This window comes from Anolis sagrei, chromosome 3, assembly GCF_037176765.1.
Source record: "Anolis sagrei isolate rAnoSag1 chromosome 3, rAnoSag1.mat, whole genome shotgun sequence".
NCBI classification, from domain to species: Eukaryota; Metazoa; Chordata; class Lepidosauria; order Squamata; family Dactyloidae; genus Anolis; species Anolis sagrei.
In genome coordinates, this window is record NC_090023.1 from 137,315,454 (window position 1) to 137,338,247 (window position 22,794).

The following is a 22,794-nucleotide window of genomic DNA, read 5'->3' on the forward strand; positions in this document are numbered from 1 at the left end:
CAGGAATTTGCTCAGTCCCCTATGGCGGGTCTGTGGTAACCTCCAGGAGAATCATATCAGAGGAATGCTGGAGGACATAGTAAATTACCAGAGAGGCCATTTTTCCCCTGAAGCATAAGTAAGTGATAACACAAATGTGGGTTCTGCTTTTATAGGGATCTTCTTGTATTCAACACTGTGTATTCTTCTTGGATCAAGTGAAAATCCACATTTCTATGAAGCCATTGTACATTTCTGTTCAGTACTGGGGGCTGCATTCTGCAGGGTAAATCTATCTTTTGTTTGTATTATTTTCATATTACCTTGAATCACTGATATAAAGCAGGGACAGCATCAACTGATTGGCAAGATTCTGCTGCAAGCAGGAAGTTTGGAGATAAGCTTCTTAAGCAGTGAACCTTAGTAAGCAGGAAAGACTGGAGCCAGTTCAAGGAAGTTTCCCTTCAAATTGCTATACTTGGGCCTTAACCTCAGCCAACTAATTAGAAGTTGTTGAAAGGAAGAGTCTCTGGTGTGAGTTTGTGTGTTTTCTGTAGACAAGACTCAGGAAGCATGTTGCTCAGACAGAAGTAAATAAGTAGAGAGAGGTGTCTTTAAAACCAGATGCTGTAAAGTTTACAACTCTGCTGTAAAAGATGACTTACACTCTAGGTTTTTTGTATACTTAGAAAGCTGATAGTGCTGAGATAACAGGATGGTCCCTTGGTGTTCATTGAGGGAAGAACACAGGTCACAACCTCTGCCTGGTGTACCGATATTTCCCTCCTTCTGCAAAGGGAAAACAATGATGACAGGTTCCTCATTGCCTGCCTTCTTTAATGGGAATACTAAAATGTGTGGTTCACATTCTAAGTCAGATAGCTAAATAGTTCATAACTTTGATTGTGTTTCACATAACCTGACATAAAAGAGTATTTCTGGGGGTTTTTAATTCCCAAAGTAAAACCACCAAAAAATTCTCATTTTGGACTGTGCTTCTTTATGTTCTCTTGGCTGACTGCCTGTGCCTTGGGGCTATTTCACACCATGCATCTTGAGCTCTATTTGAGTCCCTTCTCTGTTGATGATTTTTGTCCCATGGAGCCAATATCTGTAATGTAATTGCCTGGGCACAGACTGCTCACAGGCAGGATTCTTTGCTAATGTACATTTTGAGTTGACACACCCCTGGTGGTCTGTGTCATTTTCCAAGACAGATGTTCCATTACAACCTCCTTGCTCGTCAGTGGTATATGCCCTTCATGGTGGTTGCTGCTACAGTTATTAGTACAGCGACTACCGATACAACTTCATTCAAATAGCCTCTCTGTGTTGATGAATAATAACAAAAGAATGGTTTGAGAGAAGCGGGGGGAGAGGGAGAAAGGAGAGAGGCATGAAATTGAGAATGGTGGTTTTTAAGAATGCTTCTCTCCTGTGGCTGCAGGGCAGAAATACAATTTTAGAAGCAAGGTTTCCAGGAGCTCTGTGTACATGTTTAGCCAAATACAGTTGCATCTTCCTCACCAACACACAAGGTCAGGATTGAAGAGGACAGGACTGCAGTGCTCTTGCACTCCTCTATTAGTAGAGATGAATTCATGTCTAAAGGAAGAAGTCACTCCTCTTTTACCAGCTAAATACTAAGCTGACTCTGTCTTGGCCATGACCATGAGCTGCCCAGTTGTGTTGGACCCAACACCTTTCATTCATTCTTGAAATGAAATTGAAATGGCTGATAGTGGTAGATTGGTATGTGCACAAAAAGAGATATGGATGTATTACTACCAAGTCCAAGTTATGGTGTTGAAAACAGTGATGCATAACTGACTTACTTTAGGCAGACTGAGGTGACTGCTATAGGAAGCAGATTTTGAATGCTATGAAAAAGCAGCAAATTGTCCATCACTTAATTTGCTATTTTATTGCCAGTGGAAGGAACAAGTATAATTGGAATATTGTGCCCCAAATAACTCATCAATTATCTTACTGGCTCCTGAAAGTCATGTGTCAATAGCCTTTATCTATTTATTTTCTTCATTATGTGAGCTCTCCACTATTATCAATCCAATTTCCGTATTTCATTCTACCTTAGTCTGGAATCCTCTTGGTGGCACATTCACACTGGAGATAATCTAGTATAGGTACCTTTTCCACATTGAACAATGAAGTATTCAATACCTTTATGCAATGTGTTTTCCTTGGTGTCTAAATGGCTGTCATGTGATATCGGGGGAAGCTCTGCCTCCTTATCCAAACAACAGGTGACCAAATATATGTGCTGGGTTAAATGCTAGTTTCTAGGGATCTCAAGACATCCTCAGGATGTCTACAAAGACCCCTATGTGACCCCAGGACATCCCTGCAGTGCATGCAACTGCAGGAAAATAGCCATAGATGGGTGTGATGGTTGAACTTCTTACAAGATAGGATTTGGAGTTGATTGTGTGGTTGAAACAGAATTCTAATTTTTTCAATGATAAATAAAGTGAGTTTTGATGGTATATGGCTGACTTAAGTCACCATATTTCATAAACAAGATGCCAGGCAAATTTAGCAAAGGGGGAGGGAAACTTTTTCCTGTTAAATTTGCATATATCACTTACAGGATGCCAACCAATATCTTCCCTGGAATATTTGTGACCTTACTTCAGTAACATCCAAGAATTGATCTGGTGTTCTCTTGGTTGTATCATTTGACTGAACTGTGCCAATGCTTTTACTTTGTTAATAGAGGGCACAACAAAGCCCATAAAGTATCTTGTATTTGATTTATATATATTTCTTTTATGTCACATTCAGAAAACTTTAACGTATCTTAACCGCTTCAGGAATATCCCATATCAACCTTTCAGGATAATATTTTTAATACAAGTAGTGATGTATAAGGACTTTGCATAGCTTAATGGCTATGCTGGCAAGGGATTCTGGGACCTATAGTACAAAAGAAAGCTCCCTGTCCAAATCGTCCAGGCAATAATTTGTCCAAGTACTTCAAAATATTAATAACAGAATATGGCTTGCCAGGTGTTTGGGATCAAATATCAATTCAGTTAGATCCATGGTTGTCACGGAGGCTTTAAAATCCAGAGCCTAAGGTGGTCATAACATAGATGCTGAAATTGCCCAAAACTATCAATTTAAAGTATTCTAATATCAATGTTGGCTACTAAGGTAAATCAGCTTTCTGGATATACCCCCTGCCCATATTATAGTTTTTTAAGCTACTTTGATTCTGCTTTGTCAGAGCTTTGGCCTGGGTATATTTTTCATGTAACCTGTATTTTCTGTCGATTAAAATAAATGGGAAATCACAGTTATGGTTTTAAAAGGGGATTAACAAGGATTTGAGCATTCATCTTAATGCTACTATTTTAATGGAATAATATAGAAATGCTGATTAGCCGTCATCACACTGGGCAATTTTTTTGTCTGCTGCATTTGAGCAAAATTATGAGACATGAAGAATGGCAAAAAGATGCCCCCCTAATTCAACTTTCTAGAAAGTCCTTAGCAACACAAGCATCTATCAAAAGCTGGGTGCAAATCTGTCATTAATGCTTGGAAAGAAGACAGCAAGAAACTGGGATGAATATATTTTCAATATTATTCTCTCATGATGAAAATAGCTTCTTCTGATAATGACATTAACAAACATTTATATCCTGATACAGGGGGCACTGCCTGTATGTGTGGGGTGTAAATAATTCATAGGTAAAGAAGGCAAATATATTATTTTATGAGTTGATGCCATGTGAACGAATAAAACAGAATGCCAGTTTTGTATAATTAGATCAAGATTATATCTGCATGGTCACTTAGTCATTGTGTGCTTGCCAGAATTCTTCATCGATTTTGTGACATATATAAATTTTTACTCTTCAGATTGCATGTGTCTGAGGTTGGAGCATTAGAGGACGCCAGTTTTCCATAGAAGGTGAATGGGGTGACAGGGGAGAGAAGGAACTGTTATATGTTGTTATTAAAGTCATATTCAGTTACATCATCCTTTCCTTCCAAGGAAAGAATAAATATGCAGGTTCTGAGAATGAACATTGACATACTAGATGTTAGAGAGCTTCGTAACTGTGATGTTACACCAAATAAAATAGCAATATTACAATTTCCTATTTTCTGCACTGTATTGCAGTAAAAATATGCACAACCAAGGCAACGGGAGGTGGAGCTGCTGTTGATGGAGAAAATCAAGACAATGCCCTTTACATAATGGTGGTTTTTGATAAAATAATTGAATACATAGATTTGTTCGAGGCATACACACATCTTGTGGCTATATTGAAAATAATGCTCAAAAGAGAGATACTTTGGCCAATGAGCGTATCCTTCAACAGATGCAGATCAGCAGTAATGTCCATATCAAATTCTCTGCATTCCCACTTTCATTGTTTCTTTAAAATAAATTGGTTCCCCTATCTTCCTATTAAAGTAGCTAGAATTACTTTGTCCCCGGCACAGCAGGATGGATCCCCTCCTTCTGCTTATGTAGAGAGGACAGGAAAAGAAGTGGCAACGCCTTTCCAAGTGGGATCAAGCAAAAGGTAGAAAATGTTGTTTTGTAGGACAATCAAACATATGCAAATTTTAAACAGAATAAATCCCAATTATTGCATTTTAATTCAGGAAAGAAATATTTTCTGAGCAGGAATTAATATTTCCACAATGAAAGATTAATTTCCACAACATGCAGCAAAGGCAGCTTCTACTACAAATTTCTCTGCAAAGTGACTTCATGTTAAATTTTGTACAGAATTAGTCCTGAATTATGAATTGCCTTTGGAAACTTTGTAGTTTTCAAAAATGTTCTTGGAAAGGAAGAAAATTGCAGAAATTACTCATTGCTACCTTCAAGAAGCAGTTAAGTGAAGAATTGCATCTCTATTTTGTCCTACAACATTGTGCGCCATCAATTCATTTCTGACTTAAGTCAAAACATTTTCAGAGGGGTTTGTATCTGCCTTCCTCTCAGTCTGATAGAGTTTGAATTGTCTGAGGTCACTCAGTGGGTTTCCATAACTATGCAGGGATTCAAACCCAGTCTCTTGCCTCTTAATTGAACATTCAGTCCACTACATCATTGTAAATCCTTGCTGGTCCCCGACAACTATTCCATTCATAACCAATGTTGAGAGATTAGCGATCTCGAATCTAAAAGAAATCTGATTGCTCTTCACATTATAAAAGTGACTCAGTCCTAATTTATGCCATATAATATAATTTGAAAAACTGCATTATATGGCAATGTAGATGAGATCTCCATCATTATAGTTATATCACAAAAGGAATGAAATAACCATTCACTGAATTGCAGTTGGTACTTGCCCTGATTTTGCAAAAAGGAATGAGATATAAGCAACCCAATATTTGCAACTAGTAATTTTCAAGCTCAGTTTGCAACTCATCATTTTGTTTTGACACCTTCTACCACTTCCCATTCCTTTTGTCTTTAAGTTTCCAAGTCTACATGCAGATGTTTGGTTTTGTATTGCTATTTTTTGTTGATAAAAAGCTTCATTGGAGACAATATTTATCAGAAAGGCAGAATTAAAAAAAGCAAAACTACAAGATGATTAGAAAGAGGATCATAGAAAGGAAATAGTGAATGGTTATGGGAACTGCACTGATATAGCTTCACACAGTCCAAATTAAAGAAAATGTGTCCTAGGGCCTTTCCACACTGGCCCAAATGTGCATGAAATCACCCACATTTGATAGCCAAACTGGGGACTAAAACCCTGCCTTTCTGGAAGTGATGTGGCAGTGGTGGCAGATCCCCATCTGTGTTAATTCAAAATCAGCATGGGGGGGGGGGTATGGTCACTGGTCCCCTCACCCAAGTTTCATCCTCAAACTTACTAGAAATGCTTCATTTTCACACACCAAGAGCTCTGCAAAAGCCTCATACCTCTGCCTTGAGACATTTCCAGTATCTTTGGGGGAGAAATGGGGGAGAGCACAGGGAGGGGAGGGAAGGTGGCACTGCTACCCCCAGGCTGCTTAAGCCCATAGAGGTAGGTTGGCTATGGGGACTCCCACGTGGGATCACACATGGTATTCCCAAGAGACAGTTCCCACAGAACCCATATCTAGGGAAAATGTAGACCTTCATGGGAAGTCCACATTTTTCCTTGTGTTTTTAACCTGGAATAAACTTTGATTTTCACATTTATTCCAAGCCAAACTCCATTAGCCTAGAGCATCTTTTGAATACCTCCAGGTAATGTGTCCCCTACTAATGATAGGGGCAGTATAGATGGGGCCCAAGTGTTTCTTCCACGCAACCAGCTTCTTATCATCTGACAGTAGGTGTGGTGACATCACATAATCTTTAGCTTTTTTAAATTTGAATTAATTTTTATTGGTAGAGTATATAGTTACATGGAAAGTGGAGGAATATTGTGAAGAATATAGAAAAGTAGGAAGTAAAGTATAGCAGAGAGAAAAAAGAGAAAAAATATTAAAAATAAAAAAAAATAAGAAAAAATTAAAAACATTAAAAGTAATATATATGTGTGTATGTATTAGAAACTTAGTCCCTGAGGTGTGCAGGAATTCAAGTCCCCCTCAAAAGGAAAAAAATAAAAAATAAAAAATTGTGGGACTTCCAACTATTCTTTGAAGATCTTTTACAAATTTATTCAACAGTAGTGTTAAAAGTTGCTTCCCTATTTTAGTTCTTCTTTATTTCCAGTTTCCTCCTTTCAAGAAATAATCTCTATTTTTTGTTGCTTAAAGTAAACTTTTACCGAGTCCCAATTTGTTTGTTTCTTTGAGATTCCTTCATTTGGCATAGTCAGTATATTAACTCATCCATGTTCATTATTTCCTTTATCTTATTTTGCCAGTCTTCTCTTTGAACATTCCCATCCATATTCCACCCAGCAACAGGTCTTCACAATTACCATAATAAAAAAGTAATACTTCTGAAGATATTAATAAACATTCTAAATATTGTCGAGAAATTCTAAATATTTCTGTGACATCAATTGGTTCTAATTGTTGTGGCTCAGCCTGAGTGTGAGTCTGACACTGAACTGTTTGGCCCTTCTGGGCCTGGGTCTACTGAGCCTGAGCATGATTTTAGGCAGGATGACGAGGAGACTGATGGGTTGCAGATTTCTGTACATGCTCCAGACAGGGCTGATAGTGTGCCTTCTGATAGTATGGCTTCTGAAGAAGAAACAGCTAGCCTGTTACCTGGGGAAAGGAATGCGCCTTTAGATAGAGACAGCGAAATCCCACAAGTGCAGCTGGAGACTCCTTTCAGTTTCCAGAGTGATCCGGCCCAGCTGGGCCGAGATAAGGAGTTTGAAGATAATAGTGAATTAATGAGCAGACAGGACCATTTGCAATTTAGAGTTCGCTGAAGCACATGCCTTGCTAGCAAGAGGGAAGCCAAAGGTCAACGCAATGCTTTCATGTTTGGGAGGCTTATTTAAGGGTGTAGCTGACAGGCATTTGTTGTCAGTCCAAAGTTACTTCTTACTAGTTAACTGCTGTGGGATAGCCTCAGCTTTTGCAGACTGGTTCTGGCTTATTGAAGACTGGGATTCTGATCCTGATTTTCTTGTTTGTCATGGACTCTTGTTTGACCATTGCTAAGGGATTATGCTTCATGTTATTTGCCTGTGGATCCTGAAAACCTTGCCTTTGCATTTTAGACTCTATTTAGCTTTTGGAACTTCTGCATCTTTATTTCTTTGTTTTGATTTTGCTTTTTCTCAATAAACTATAAAACTACAGCCTTGGTGTGTGTTGGTGTCTTGAGAAAGGTGAAAACTACCCTGATTTGCGAGACTAATGGTGTGCTTAAAATCTATCCCATATTTTTGTTGAATGTTCCGATTGAATTTGATAGAAAAGAACAAGATTTGTAACAAGTGCTCAAAAGGGTGAAAAAAGTGAAATTATTCAGGTTGTTGTGCGTGTTTGTTCTACAGTATACTTTAGGATAGGCTTGTGTATATATTATATATTAAAAAAGGATAGACTTGTGCATTTCGGCTGAACCTCGATCTGTTTCTGTTGGCCAGATTCTGGTAGACCCTCATATCCGTTTTCACACCTCCCAAAAACAGGTGTGTAGCTAGATAGCCGTTTTCAGACCTCACCCAAATAATGTGGCTAGATCCGGCCTAATGGTAGATCAAATAGCCCTCTCTCTGCTCTGCCTTGAGTGGTACCTCCCCCCCCCCCCCGACACTTTTCCTTCTAGGGGCTGCCTCCCTTTTTCACTCCACTTGTAACTGAAAGCAGCCAGTATTCAACAGCTACAGTTCTGTCAGGATTGAAAAAACCATGGCTTCTGGCCCCTTGCCATTATGGCCAGCTGGTCAAACCAAACAAGCCAGAATGGCTGAAGAGAACCGACCAATCTGAATCCGTGCACAAGTCTACTTTTGATAGAGTGTAAATGCCCTGACTTATATTATTATTATTTCCTTCAGCAGGCTGTATCATTCATCTTCCTGTGTTCATCTAAAGTCCAGGGGAGAAGGTTATGAAGTAACCTCTCCTATAGGGCTTTTTTGCAGATCAGGAAAGTCAAGAAAGTTACACAGCAATGGATGTTTGATAAAAAAGGAAATACACACACCTTCTATGAACTTCTCACAATGATAAGGTCAGGTCAAATCCACCACTGATTTTTTTTAAGTGCTCTGAGAATGAAGCAGAAAAAAACAGATGCCTCTTTGATATTGGAAGAAGCCTTTCAGGATCTTTGAGAACAGATTTTGGCACAGCATCATTCCAGATGATGCAAATGACAGGAATACAATATTTATATTCAATTCAGATGGGGACTTGCTCCTTCTGCTGCTTCTGCTCTTTCTGTGTGAAATGTTAACCAAAGCTTTTCAAATCACTTTCACTAAAGTTATTGGAACTATGGACCAGACAGTGGTGACTGCCTTTAATTATCTGCCTTATGTTTACATGGACACTTTGGCTCACCTACCAAGGCATTTCTCTGCCTGTTGCCATCTAATCAAAAAGAAGATGCCACTGGAAATTACTTGGCTGGGAACCATCATGTATCCAGTTATTAGATGTCTGTTGTGAAGCTGCCCTGAGTCCCCCACACCTCGGGGTGTGTGTGTGTGTGTGTGTGTGTGGGTGAGAGAGAGAGAGAGAGAGAGAGAGAAGGACAGGATACAAATATATGAAATAAATAAATATTTGTACTAGAGTTTTCTAGTTGTGAATCAGAGTGTTTTTGCTCTATATTTTGCAGATTTCTTGCTACATGTTCAATCTGGTTATTAAACGCCCTTAGGAAGTGGTTTGCACATGATTTTATTATCAAAACCAGAGAAAACCATGGGAAAATGTCTGCATAATCAGCCATTCCTTTAGTCTATGCAAATTTGCCTTACCCTGATATAAAATATTAAGTAATATCCTCAGGATTTCTTCCCTTTTTATTATGCTAATGGTCAAGGCCCATTGTAATGTGGAAAATGTATGGAAATTTATAAGCTTTTGCTTAATGTAATTGCCATATTTGCAAGGGCAAAAATATGAGATTCTATACAGATTTGAATATAATTTTCAGGATAGGATAGATTTGGTTTCATAATGTCATAAAGAGTTTTGAAGTGATGTATGTTATTTTTGAAACTTTCCCTGTTGATTGCCTAATTCAAATTCAAAACAGATAGATTTGTACACATCTTAGTAAAATAGGAAACTGGCAGAAATACATAAGGTGTACATTACTTGGCTTTGCCTAACATTGTTGTGGAATTTTTCATACACGCTTTCTGATTTCTGGCAATGAGATAGCTATTAATCCCTCTAAAGCAAGGAGGAATATTCTGCAGCCCCCCAACTGCTGTACTGCAGTTCCCACAAGTGTGGGCATTGGTAAGGAATGCCGGAAACTGCAGTCCAATAGTATTGGGAGGGCCGCCTGATTTCCATTCCTGTTCTAATGCAAAATTATGATGCAATGGAATTGATTGTGATCAAGGTACAAAGTGTCTTTGGAAAGGTTGTCACCTAGAGCTGGAGTCATGAACTTCCAGATCATTAAGATTATTTCCTTTGTCCATTTAATCTTAGCAAATGTTGAGTCCTGTTGGTAAATAGATTGCCTAAAATTCTGTGTTGTGTCAACACATGAAATTTCCTCCAAAGCATCTTTCTCCTTTCATCAGCAGTTTACAGGATGAGTTGAGATTTGGGGGAGACAGAAAGTGTTCTGCATATATATGCCATTCTATAGGAAGACAGATAGCATCTGATGAATTATTCATCTGTAAATAGGTATATTTCAATTTTTAACAAAAATAAATATTACTTCTGTTGGATTACATATCCTTGATTCTATTAAATCATAGAGCATGGTTGAGAAGATACGTTCCGTTGTTGTGGATCCTTTAGCACTTTGAGGAATACAGTTTGGTATGGATATTAATGAAGGGATTCATTTCTGTGGCAAGGACCCCCAAACTTGTATTAGATTTTTTAAAAGACAAACCAAAATAGTCTTGTAGATGACGAAATGTTGCTATTTGTGGTCTTCAGGAGATCGTTAAACAAAAACAGGAAGGGAAACAGATGTTGCTTTCTAGTTGAGCATTTTCAAGATTTTTTAAAAAATGGATATCCCATCACACATATTTTGCTTGGGCAAATGTTTTGTAACTCTTGAATCCACACAAAGCTAAAGTCAAATCAGGAGTCTCCGTGGACTGAAAACCAACAACATATTTCAACAGCTAAGGCAAGGCATGACACAATACAGTAGCTGTAGAACCATCATAATGATGCTGACATTGACAATTATTTTAATCTCAATCCCATTATTAAAGCTTTAATCTCTAAAACAAAGGTCTGCACAGTTGTCTGAAATGTAACACTCATTAAACATTTCCCATTCTCTTATCTGGATGGATAAACATTGTGCTGTTGGTTTTCTTCTTCACTAGATGTAGTATGAGCCAAAACTATGGTTAAATAGAAAAAAATCATGGCTGCATAAGAACTGTGGTTAATATCCTACATCACAGCAACATAACATGAACACCAGCAAACTTATGTTCCATTTGTAATATAAAGTCTCTATATTGGACACTATTCTATCATAAAGGACAGCGCTTCTCAACCTGTGGGTCCCCAGGTGTTTTGGCCTACAACTCCCAGAAATCCCAGCCAGTTTATCAACTGTTAGGATTTCTGAGAGTTGAAGCCCAAAACATCTGGGGACCCACAGGTTGAGAACCACTGATATAGGAGGATTATTGGCAAAAGTATACTCCAAGCCCCTCATTGCACATTGATACATTTTCTGCTTCCATCCTCCTCAGTTGGCTATGGCTGTTGTATAATATATATAAAAAAGCTTTCTACATAATTAATGCACATTGCTTATTTTTATGACACTAACAGGATATTGGTCAGTATATGTTACCCATGCTCTCCAAGATTTTTGAATCTGACTCAACCATCTTTTTCTTAAAAGTATGCATTTGGACATTTTTACCATGTCGTTTAAATTTGCAAGAGTTATTCTATTGGCCTGTTGCAATGTTTTACCTTTACAGTTTTTAGAAGACACTTTTGCTAAAGTTTCTTTCAAAGATAAACTGTGTCTGTAGAGTCAGTCAGAGGTGGAATGAGAGCAGTCTGTCTCTCATGTTTTTGGTTACTGTAGTTATTATTAAGAGACAAGGGAATACATAACACATCCTCTCATGAGATGGTTTCCTGACTGATCATTAGAGACCCTCCTGTACATCTCCTGGAAGGAGGAGAAGATATAATAATCCAGAGCAAGTACAAAACTTTAGATCTGCTAGAATGGTTAGTTCTGAGCTTGTCACTTGTGAGAATTAGCTCTGCTGAGCCTGTGATTTTGTGTTTTGCCTTTTTTTTTTTGGTTGGTTGACACTACCACATAACTGACTTGTGATCACTTTAAGCAAGGGAAAATAAGTGAAAGTCAGAAGAGAGGAACTGACTGGAGCTATTCATAGTACTATATGCCTCGATACCTCAAAGCTTCATTTAATACCCAACATAGTTTCTAATCTGGCCAAAGTCCTGTGAGGCTGTTGCAAATACATAGGTTATATTTTTACATTTGTTATCTGCTACACATTCATGTTCTTTACTGGGCATCTATTTTAGAGACTAAAAAGGACTGTGAAATTTCCTCAAATCCCACTTACCAGTAAGCATCTACAGTAATTGATGGGATATCCCCGCAGAAGGGTTCTGTGGCATGAGGGCGATTGTGATGCTATATTTGTCTATCTGCATTCATAACTGTGTCCATGAATTCCAGCCTGTGTCTTTACAATACAAAAAAGATACCACAGAGAGCAGAGGAGTGGAGGTGCTTTTGCTCATTGGTAGCTCTAGTGTTATCAATTCCCAGTAGTAGGTTTGGGATATCAAATTTATTATAATACAGATGACAGAGACAAAAATACAGATGTATTTCTGTCTCTGACTCTAAAACTCTAACTCTAAGACTCTAACTCTAAAAATCCAACTCTAAAACCCTAACTCTTACTCTAAAACTCTAACTCTAAAACTCTAACCAAGGTTGGTTCCATACAGATCCCTAACCCCCATCTAATCAGGTTTAAGAAACCCAATTGGGTACAGGTTAAAGTTCACAACCTCCAAACCTGTGCTTTCCTGGGGGAAGGTGTTTAAATGCCCTGCCAGACCTTCTGGCAGAGCACCCAGACATCAAAGAACCTTTCTCCCAAAGCCTTAAAAATTGAAAATAACTTACCCAGTCATTATTACCCTGGTGCCAGAGTTCTCCTGGTGTATAGAAATAATGCATCAGAAGTGTGGGACCAGGAGAAATTTTGCTTCAGCCCCCCCCCCCCACCTCCCCTTCTCCTGGCACGTCATTTCCATGTGCCAGAAGAATTCTGGGACCAGGGTAATAGCGGACGGGTAAGGCTTTTTTATTATTATTTTAAGGAGTTTTTAAGGGGTTTGGGGGAGAGGGTTACAACCCTCTGGGTTTTCCGAAATGATTCAGCCTGGAAAACCCAAGAGATCTGTGTCCATAACTACTGAGGCAGCAGTCCACAAAGGACCCATACTGGGTCTTTCAGGAAGATTTGGCTGCATTTGTTGGCTACTAAATCTTATTTTAGAACTCCTCATTGACTCCAGAAATGAGAATTGTGTTGCCTACAAGAAGGTTTTGAGCTCCAACTACTAGCATTTCTTATCATTGGGCTTGCTGGAAAGACATGATGGAAGGGAGATATAGCCCACATAATTTATGAACATGCTCTGCACATAACAATAATTATGTCTTCTTTGTGTGTGTGTGTGTGTGTGTGTGTGTGTGTGTGTGTGTGTATGTGTGTATGTGTGTATGTGTGTATGTATGTGAACTCTATGGAAAGAATATTCAGGAATAGTTGAAAAATAATTGAGAAACTTATTTATTGAGAGTTAGGAAGCCCTGATTTGGAAAATCCAGAATTAACAGGAATCTTCATAAATGAGAATTTCTTTTATGTAAAATTGCCATTTTTTTTCAGGAACACCCCTCCCCCCAACACACACACATATACTTTTAAAATATATCTACTCTATTTTCTGTGCAGAAAGTCCTATCATCTGCATTGAAAATGCTATTTTCTATGCTAAAAATATATCAAAATTTCCACATAAGTTCACAACTGTAATATTTTATGTGCAGAAAACAGAATTTTGCTGCACAGAAAATAGTATTATTACAAAAATTTATTTTATATATAGAATATGCTACTGCCTGCACGGGAAATACCATGTGTGCTAAAATCCACATTGTACATGACCCATTTCAAAGACTTTCTACAGCTTAAATACTTTCCTTTGAGAAAGGAATATTGAAGGATTACACACATTGTCTACTCAGAAGTATTGCCTATTGCATTCAATATAGTTTACTTCCAGGTAACTATGTATTGGTTTGCAGCCTAGGTTTGAGCAGCTATATTTTCATAAACTACATTTTCTTCAGTAGCAAAAAAGGCTTTTGTGCTTCATAGGCAGCCGGTGAGGATTAATTAAGGCTTATAAAGTAATGTCATTTTCTTCAATGGAATCTATCTATAAAATTTAGCTTTACAAGGTTGTATTGTTATGTCTAAACCCAATGAATCTTGGAGTGCTCAAAATCACACAAAAACACCTGTTCTTAGGAGATTTTTTAAACTGATATCTTGACCTACGTTTCTGGGATAAGTAATAGATAAGCATCTGCACTTTTGGAATGCTTATCTAAACCAAAAAAGCACAGAGAAGCAAGGCAGCCAGTTCTTCCTGTTAATCACAAAGGGAGACACAGAGCTCACAAAAGCCACTTCATTTGGAAATGTCAGTCTCCGGCACTGTCCCTCTGTAAAATATAGCAGAACCATGGCAGTCCTGTTCTGATTCATATATCATCAGTGCCATTTTGGAAGCTAAGAAAAATGATTAAGCTTTCAAAGGATAAAATGACCCAAGTTCTCCCAAGACCTCCATTCTTTCAAGACTGGAGTTGTGATTTCTTTCCAAAAGCTTTTGATGTGTGGAAGGGTGGGGGGTGGCATTAAAATTGGTGGAAATACAACTTTAACCCCTCTTTTTGATAGCCATACATTCAAAACTTTTAAAACTACCAAATAAAGATATATCTTTGTATAAGGAGCTGGATATATTTCTGTGCATTACTTAACTAACAGAAACATTGGTATTAAAAGAAGCAATACCATGAATATGGATTCATAGTTACAAAGAAAAAAAGAGCAGTTCAACATACAACAAGCTTTTCATTCAAAATGAACAACATGCAAGTTGAATAATAATTATTTTCAGAGGTGTGGGGCACAATGAAAAGGAAGGCTATATCCACAGACAAAGGCTATGGCCTCCATCCTTACATGTTGGCCCTGCAGCATCTTTGGCCCCTTCCACACAGCTGTAAAAAATCCACATTGAACTGGATTATATGGCAGTGTGGATTCAGATAATCCAGTTCAAATAAGATATTTTGAATTATGTGTCTTAATATTCTGGGTTATATGGCTGTCTGGAAGGACCTTTTGTTTTACCACTTTATTGAAAGTAGAACCTATCTTGCCAAGGAAGTGTGGACAGGATTGCAAATCAAGACATTTAAGTCTCCATGGTTGTTCATCTAAAACAGGGGTCCTCAAACCTTTTAAACAGAGGGCCAGGTCACAGTCCCTCAAACTGTTGGAGGGCCGAATTATAATTTGAAAAAAAAAACATGAATAAATTCATATGCACACTGCACATATCTTATTTGTAGTAAAAAAAAATCCCACTTAAAAATAATACAATAATTAAAATGAAGAACAATTTTAACAAATATAAACTTATTCGCATTTCAATGGGAGGTGTGGGCCTGCTTTTGGCTGATGAGATAGGATAGTTGTTGTTGTGTGCTTTCAAGCTGTTTCAGACTTAGGTTGACCCTGATCCAGGGCCGGGTAAATGACCTTGGAGTGCTGTATCTGGCCCTCAGGCCCTAGTTTGAGGACTCCTGATCTAGAACAAGGTATTCTTCATCTGGAACCTGTGGCTCTTCAAGAATTCTTCCTACTGTCTTGCAACACAGATTATGGGAAATGAAGACCAATAATGGATGAAAGAAAGTTTCTTTATCTCTGCTATAGGATAGATGCACATTCACCTTCACCACCACCACCTCCTTTTGTATACTCCCCCTTTTCTCTATTATGCTGTTATATATACAAAATTAGTGTGTTTGTGTGTGTGGGGGGGGGGGTGGAGGCTCATGCTAATTGACTATGCTGTTGTCCTGACACACTTGGCTGCTACACACATTCAACCTACTGTCACCATTTCTCAAATCCATTGATATACATATCCAAACTATGCCCCATACATTCCAAATACATCTTTTGGTCATCCACTGAATTCTGAACACAGTGTTTTTGCTTCACAATAAAAGAGAGATGATATTAGTTCTTCATAATGGTTTTTCCAGCCAGCTAAACTAGAAGTACATTAACCTCACAAAATAAATTACAATTCACTAAGTATTTGCCCTGGAACAAAGAGCATTGTTATTTCTAATAGAAAAGAACTGTTTTATCTGTGACTGTCAGTTTTGAGACTGTCTTTGTCTTTACAGTGTATTTTCTCTAAGGAGCAATTGAAGGTCAAGTTATAAAAAAAGTCCTAATAAATTACAATATTTGTGTTAGTTAATTAAACCTCTCATATCAAAACTTCTTTATGCCTTGTGCCTTTGTTTCTGCCTTTCTGTATCAATGATTAGGGCATATCAGTGCTAGTGACCTAGATAGGAACACTTCAATTCACACCGAGTCACTGAGAAGGAGACTCCAGAATGCCATCTTGCTAAGAATAGGAGGTGATTGTCGATCATATTGGAACATGTCAAGTCCTTGAAAACTCTTGTGCATGATGTAAACTCACAGATATGTGTCATCACTACCTCTAGTACTACTACAACAACCCCAATCCACCCTCGCTCACATTCACACATAGGGATGCATCCTTAGGACAACTCCATACCATATGTTTAAAGCATGACTTGTCTTTAAAAAACTATACCACTTTTAAATCAAAGCAGATCCAACCCACTTTTCAGACTTTCCTTCTTTGGGGCAGATTTCCATCTTTAGTTTTAAAAATGATTTCCTTTTGCCCACACTAATGTCTTATAACTGGTTTATTCATGTACAAGTGGAGCATCCCTTATCTCAAATTATAAAATCTAAAATACTTCTCAATCCAAAATTGCCCAAATGATTGGAGAGGATAGCATTACCTTTGCTTACAGATGGTTTAATGTAGACTAATGTTTTATCCATAAACTTATTTAAAATATTGTGCATAAAGTTACCTTCAGGTTATGTATATAAAGTGAATGTGATACATAAATGAATTTTCTGTTTAGACTTGGATCTTATGCTTATGATATCTCATCACGACTGTATATGCAAATACAGATATTCCATAACAACAGCAACTACTACTACTACTACTACTACTGCTACGACTACTACTACTGGACACAAGCAATATTGATAACAGATACTTAACCTTTATTGTCTTTCTTTCCTAGTTCCATAAGGTTCATAATGTTTGTCAATGCATTTTATACATGCCATCTTCTCTCTCCTGCTTCTGGACTAAACCAGATGTGTTTTATTTCATTATTTACATTAGTTTTTCCCTGTTCTACTATTTATCATGTTTCATATACATGTGAATTTCCTCATCTTAGAATTACAGATAAAATGTATCTTCCAATTGAAATAATGTTTACTTTATACGATACCAATGCATCTTTCCAACAGTGTGTTGATCTGCCACCCAGCCTAGCATGCAAAGGGTATTCATGGTGTGGGGAAAGCACTCAAAAGCACACACTCATGGAAATTGAAGAAATACAATGAAAACAACACTGACAGTTTTTTATATCACTACTTATGATCTGGGAGAGTTAAGTTCAGATTTTATCTCTATAGTAAGAGATTTCCCTTTGTGTTCCTTGAATAATATTGATGTAGTGCAGGTGAAAGAATTGCAATATGGGGGGATATGGTAGTTCTGTATGTCTGCTATACCAGTTTAAGGAAGTGATGGAGAAGACTAAGGTGATTTCTACTGGCAAACTTTTGCTTGAAATTTTTCTTCAATGCCAAGCAATCTTTCATGTACTTAGGAGAAATTAGCAGATGCTCTCTCTCTTCATGAAGCCAAACAACCAGGAATCAAAACCATGCAAAATCAACCAATCTAAAGTTCCTCAGAGTTGCCAAGTGTAAAGCAGATCACAATTTCCCAAAGTGGAATAGGGTATGATGTATGGGGCAAGGAGGCTGCATCCTTGAAGCCCTAAAGCCTGCAATCTTGTGCTAGTGGCACTAGCTCTGGCACTAGCTCATAACTTAAAATGCTGCTTGTATGTCAAAGAAAAACCTGCGCTGTACAAAGACTCTCAACTCAAAATGCTCTTCAGTTGGGGCACTCTTAAGCTGAGGTTCCACTGTATGTTGTTGCACTGTTGCATGACTGAGGCCTATTGATGGGTCAAGAGCAGAAGATGGGTTTATAGTGGGAAAGTGGAAGACCAGCAACTGGTTTCATGTGGAAGCCTGCTTCTATGCCAGTTCTGTGAAAAAATGTCCATAGTGGTCAATATTATTATGGTTTATTATGTTTATTCATACCCCACTTTTTCTCTCTACCCATTTAGCATAACATTTCATTTTGCCCCAAGTTAGGCATAGTCATGATTTCTAAAAGGGAACTGAGATAGCCTGACAGTTTTCAAACACTGGATCATTAACATGCATTAAGCACTGTGTCTTATTTCCCATGTTCTCCTGTTTCAATATGTTAATGTCACAGATGAGTGTTTGTTCACTTTTATCTTCATGATAAAATTATTTTGACTCTTTTCTAGATCAAAGTCTTTTTGAAGGAGGCTGCTCGTTTTAAGTGGAAGTGGGTAACTGATTGGCAGACCTGATATCTCACAAACACTCTCTGCACAGGGAAGGCCTGTCTTAAACCTATTAGAATTCTTTGAGGTATTGAGGAAGTATGTAGAGTAATGATCTAGCAGGACATGCCTGTAACTTCAATTTCCGGTAAGCTTTTGATGAGATACTAGCTATGAGGATGAGAGGGCATTTGCTTTTTTATTTCTTTTTTTTTCTATATGAAACAGATTCTACAAAGCAATGTATATATTCATCAGTTTACTGTTTTCTGTGACTTGAATGTGTATGCATTACATTATTAGATTAAATACCATATGGGAGAGTAAATAGTCTTTTGTGGTTGTAGCAGTCATTGAAAACAGTGGTTGTTTGACAGATTATCTTTGTGACTACCTTTCTCCCTATGAACCAGTCCAGGTTCTAAGATATGCCAGGGAGGCCCTCCTCTTGGTCCCATCTTCTTCTCAAGTGTGGTTGGTGGGGACAAGGGAGAGGGCCTTTTCGGTGGTGATCCCTCGGCTTTGGAATATCCTTCCCAGGGAAATTAGTCTAACCCCTATACTCTAGTGTTTCCAGAAGGACTTGAAAACATCAGCTAAAATTGAGGACCAATTCAAAATAGTTGATTTCAGCATTTTAATGTGATTTGAAATTGACACTGCCTATTTTCATCCACAGCTATTGCTGCATTTTACTTGGCATTTTATTTAAATTGAGTGGGGATTTTGCATGCTGCTTTTTATGCAAATCTGTTTTATGTTAACTGATATTGTTATTGCTTTATAAATGTTTATGTATTTTAATGTATTTTGTATGCTCCTGCAGCACTCTTTTGTGCTTTTGTAAGCCTCCCTGAGTCCTTTCCGGGAGATGGTGGCAAGATATAAATAAAGTTAATACTACTAATAATAATCATGATCATCATATGTCTTAGAACATGGCCCAGCACCATGTTTCTCAGTTTTTGGTTCTCCCTATGTTTTAGGGAGAACTTCCAGAAAACTCCAAGAAAATTCAAACAGCATGGCTAATTCTTGGGTATTCTGTATTCTGGAATTGAAAATGTGCCGAAAGACTAAAGAATGAGAACCACTGGTCTAAGAAGCCTGATTAAATTAAATAATTGTATTTTCTAGTCAACATTCTATATATTTTCAGTATACCAAAATTAAAAACTGGTGTGGTTTTCCTGGATCCTACAGCTGCACAATTATTTGTATAATGACAGCCACAGTCTTCAGTTTACTCATTACAGAATGGTCTTGATTAGTTCTCCACACACTAGTGGTCCATCTATTTGACATCACTTTAACTACCATGACACAATGCTATGCAATTCCAGAATTTTTAGTTTAATGACACCAGCATTCTTTGGTAGTGAAAGCAAAAGACCTCATGGAATTAGAAATCCCATAATTTCATAGCACTGAACCATAGAGGTTAAACTGGTATCAAACTGAATTAATTTTACATTGTAGATGTCAGAGTGAGACCTTGGGGGTCTATGCACAGCAGAATTGAGGTTACCAGATCACACAGACGCAAATCAGGACTCATTGCAGTGTTCAGTTTCAAAAATAACAAAGTTTACTTAGCACATCTTTAAGACAGGTCTACTTCCAAGCGGAAGTAGACCTGTTGGAGGAAAGTTCTGAGAGTGCCTTGGACAGCGAGAAGATCCAACCAGTCCATCCTCCAGGATATAAAGCCCGACTGCTCACTGGAGGGAAAGATACTAGAGACAAAGTTGAAGTACTTTGGCCACATCATGAGGAGACAGGAAAGCCTAGAGAAGACAATTATGCTGGGGAAAGTGGAAGGCAAAAGGAAGAGGGGCCGACCAAGGGCAAGATGGATGGATGGCATCCTTGAAGTGACTGGACTGACCTTGAGGGAGCTGGGGGTGGTAACGGCTGACAGGGAGCTCTGGCGTGGGCTGGTCCATGAGGTCACAAAGAGTCGGAGACGACTGAACGAATGAACAACAACAACTTCCAAGCGGACTACATCATGAAGACTACAAATCACAGCACACACAACGGTTTTCAGACCATCTGCTTATCTCATTTCTCTGGCTGGCTGGATCCTCCCTTTTCTTTCCCAGGCAGGAAAATTTCTTATCTTACTTCTGTCAAAGTCTTGTCTTCTCTGCCTCTAGCAACAACAAATTCTAACATACAATTGAACATAACTGAATCTATTTTGAATATATATGAACACCATTGTTAAACATATTGAAACACATACATGCATACTTTCAATTATCCTGACAGTAGACACACCATATGTCAAAAGTGTATCTTTGCTTGATTGGCTGCATTAGAAACCATATACATACAATCTTTGAGAAAGTACAGTCATTGGCACAATTATATTTAGGACATTACAGGATTATAGTCAAGCTTGTTCGGCAGAATATTTGTCGGATTGCATGTCAATCCAGAAAATTTTTTATATATAGATTCAGATTTAACATGGTTTAGAGATTTGAGTGTTGGACTACGACTGTGCACACCAGGTTCCAATCCCTGCTTAACCATGGAAACCCACTGGCTGACCTTGAGTAAGCATGTACTCTCAGAGGAAGTCAAAAGCAATACAATACTTGACATTCTCTGCTCCACCTCCCAAAGTATCCTAGTTTAATCCAGTCTCTTTTCTCATTGTCCCTCTTTTTTGTGTGTGTCAAGGATGACAACATTTTTGAGCATCTTTACATTCCTAATCCGGCATTACACAATATAATCAAGCCATGTTCACTTCATATAAAAGATAAGCATGCTGGCAGAGCAATTCCAATAAAGATCACTGTTCTAGCAATCAACCGAAATCTTCACAGAATAAAGATCAAGGAGGTAATGTGGATTGAACATTTGAAGCAAGTTATTAATGTTAAGGAAGAATTTGAAGAAAGCAATGTTGTTAATTCTCCAAGTGTAAAATGACAAGTACACCAAAATGAGATAAGTGATTTTCCCCCCTTTTGTTGTAATCCTTCTGAATGATTGTACTTGCATGATTTAAGCTTGTAAGAGTGGCAACTAGTGGATCTATTATCAGTGGATTTTTCCACTTTGCTTTGGGTTTTAGACTGAACCTTAAAAAATCTATCTGCAAAGAGAAATGACAAGAGGTAGAGTAACCTTAAATGGCCTGCCATTCCACCTCCATCATTTAACTCAGGCTGGTGAGATCAACCAGCCTCAACCAAGTCTGGACTCTTTTATGGGGGCCTTCAAATAAGCACATACACAGCCACACTAGCTGCATCAATTTTCTCAGCCAATCACAGGCCAGGTTCTGTCTATACTTCTCCTCTCTTGTGGCACATGAAGGTTTGGACTTCAAATCCCAGAAACTCTACTTGTAGGGCTTTCTTTTTTTAAAAAATGTTGAAAACTATAACATTTCCTGAAAATTAGGGGATTAGTTAAACATTCTAAAACTTGGCAGGCTTGATGTTGTAAATGTGGCCTACAAGCATGGCAAGTTTCATCCTGATAGCCAATTTTTTTCAAGCCTCTCAGGCTGAGAGAGTGTGACGCACCCAAGGTAAATTGGAAACAAATCCTAAAAATCAGTGGAGCAGATCTTTCTGAAACTTAGCCGGACTCCTGATCTTCTCCCCTCTTGTAGCATGCACTGGTTTGAACTTCAAATCCCAGAAATTGCTCTTGTGGGTGGGTTGTTATTTTTTATATTTTATTGGTAAAAACTTTTAAAATGTCCCAAAAATCAATGGATTAGCAAAAATATTTGAAACTTTGCAGGCTGTGTGTCCTACAGGTATGACAAGTTTTATCATCCATAAAAATGACAGATGAGCCACCAATGGTCCAAATCTTAATGAAATGAACTCAGGTTTCTGAATTATGAATCTGCCTCTGTCCCAAATTTTCACAAAAATGGAATGGGGGGACATCTGAAACAGAACTGAAATCAGAATGGATTTCTGCCATTTCTCACACTTCTAAAAAAAATGATAGCAAAATGTGCTATTGTATGTCCCGCAAAAACAAAGGGTTTTTTTTTTTGCAGTTTAATACACTTTTTCCATGTTTTATGATAGAACTAATTAAGGAATGACATTTATAACCTAGGAACAAACATTGTGTTACATAGCTCTGATGAAGAAAGATTTCAAGAATGGACTTTAGAAAGTAGATAACAAGAAGGGATTTATAAAGCTGAAGTGGGTAACTGTAGTCCACCCCTCCTTTAATTATGTTGTCTGACATTGATTGGAGTTGCAGTTGAGCTTTTGGAAGGTTACATGTTTCCTATCCTATAGTAGGGCTCTTTAAAATCAGATCTGGTT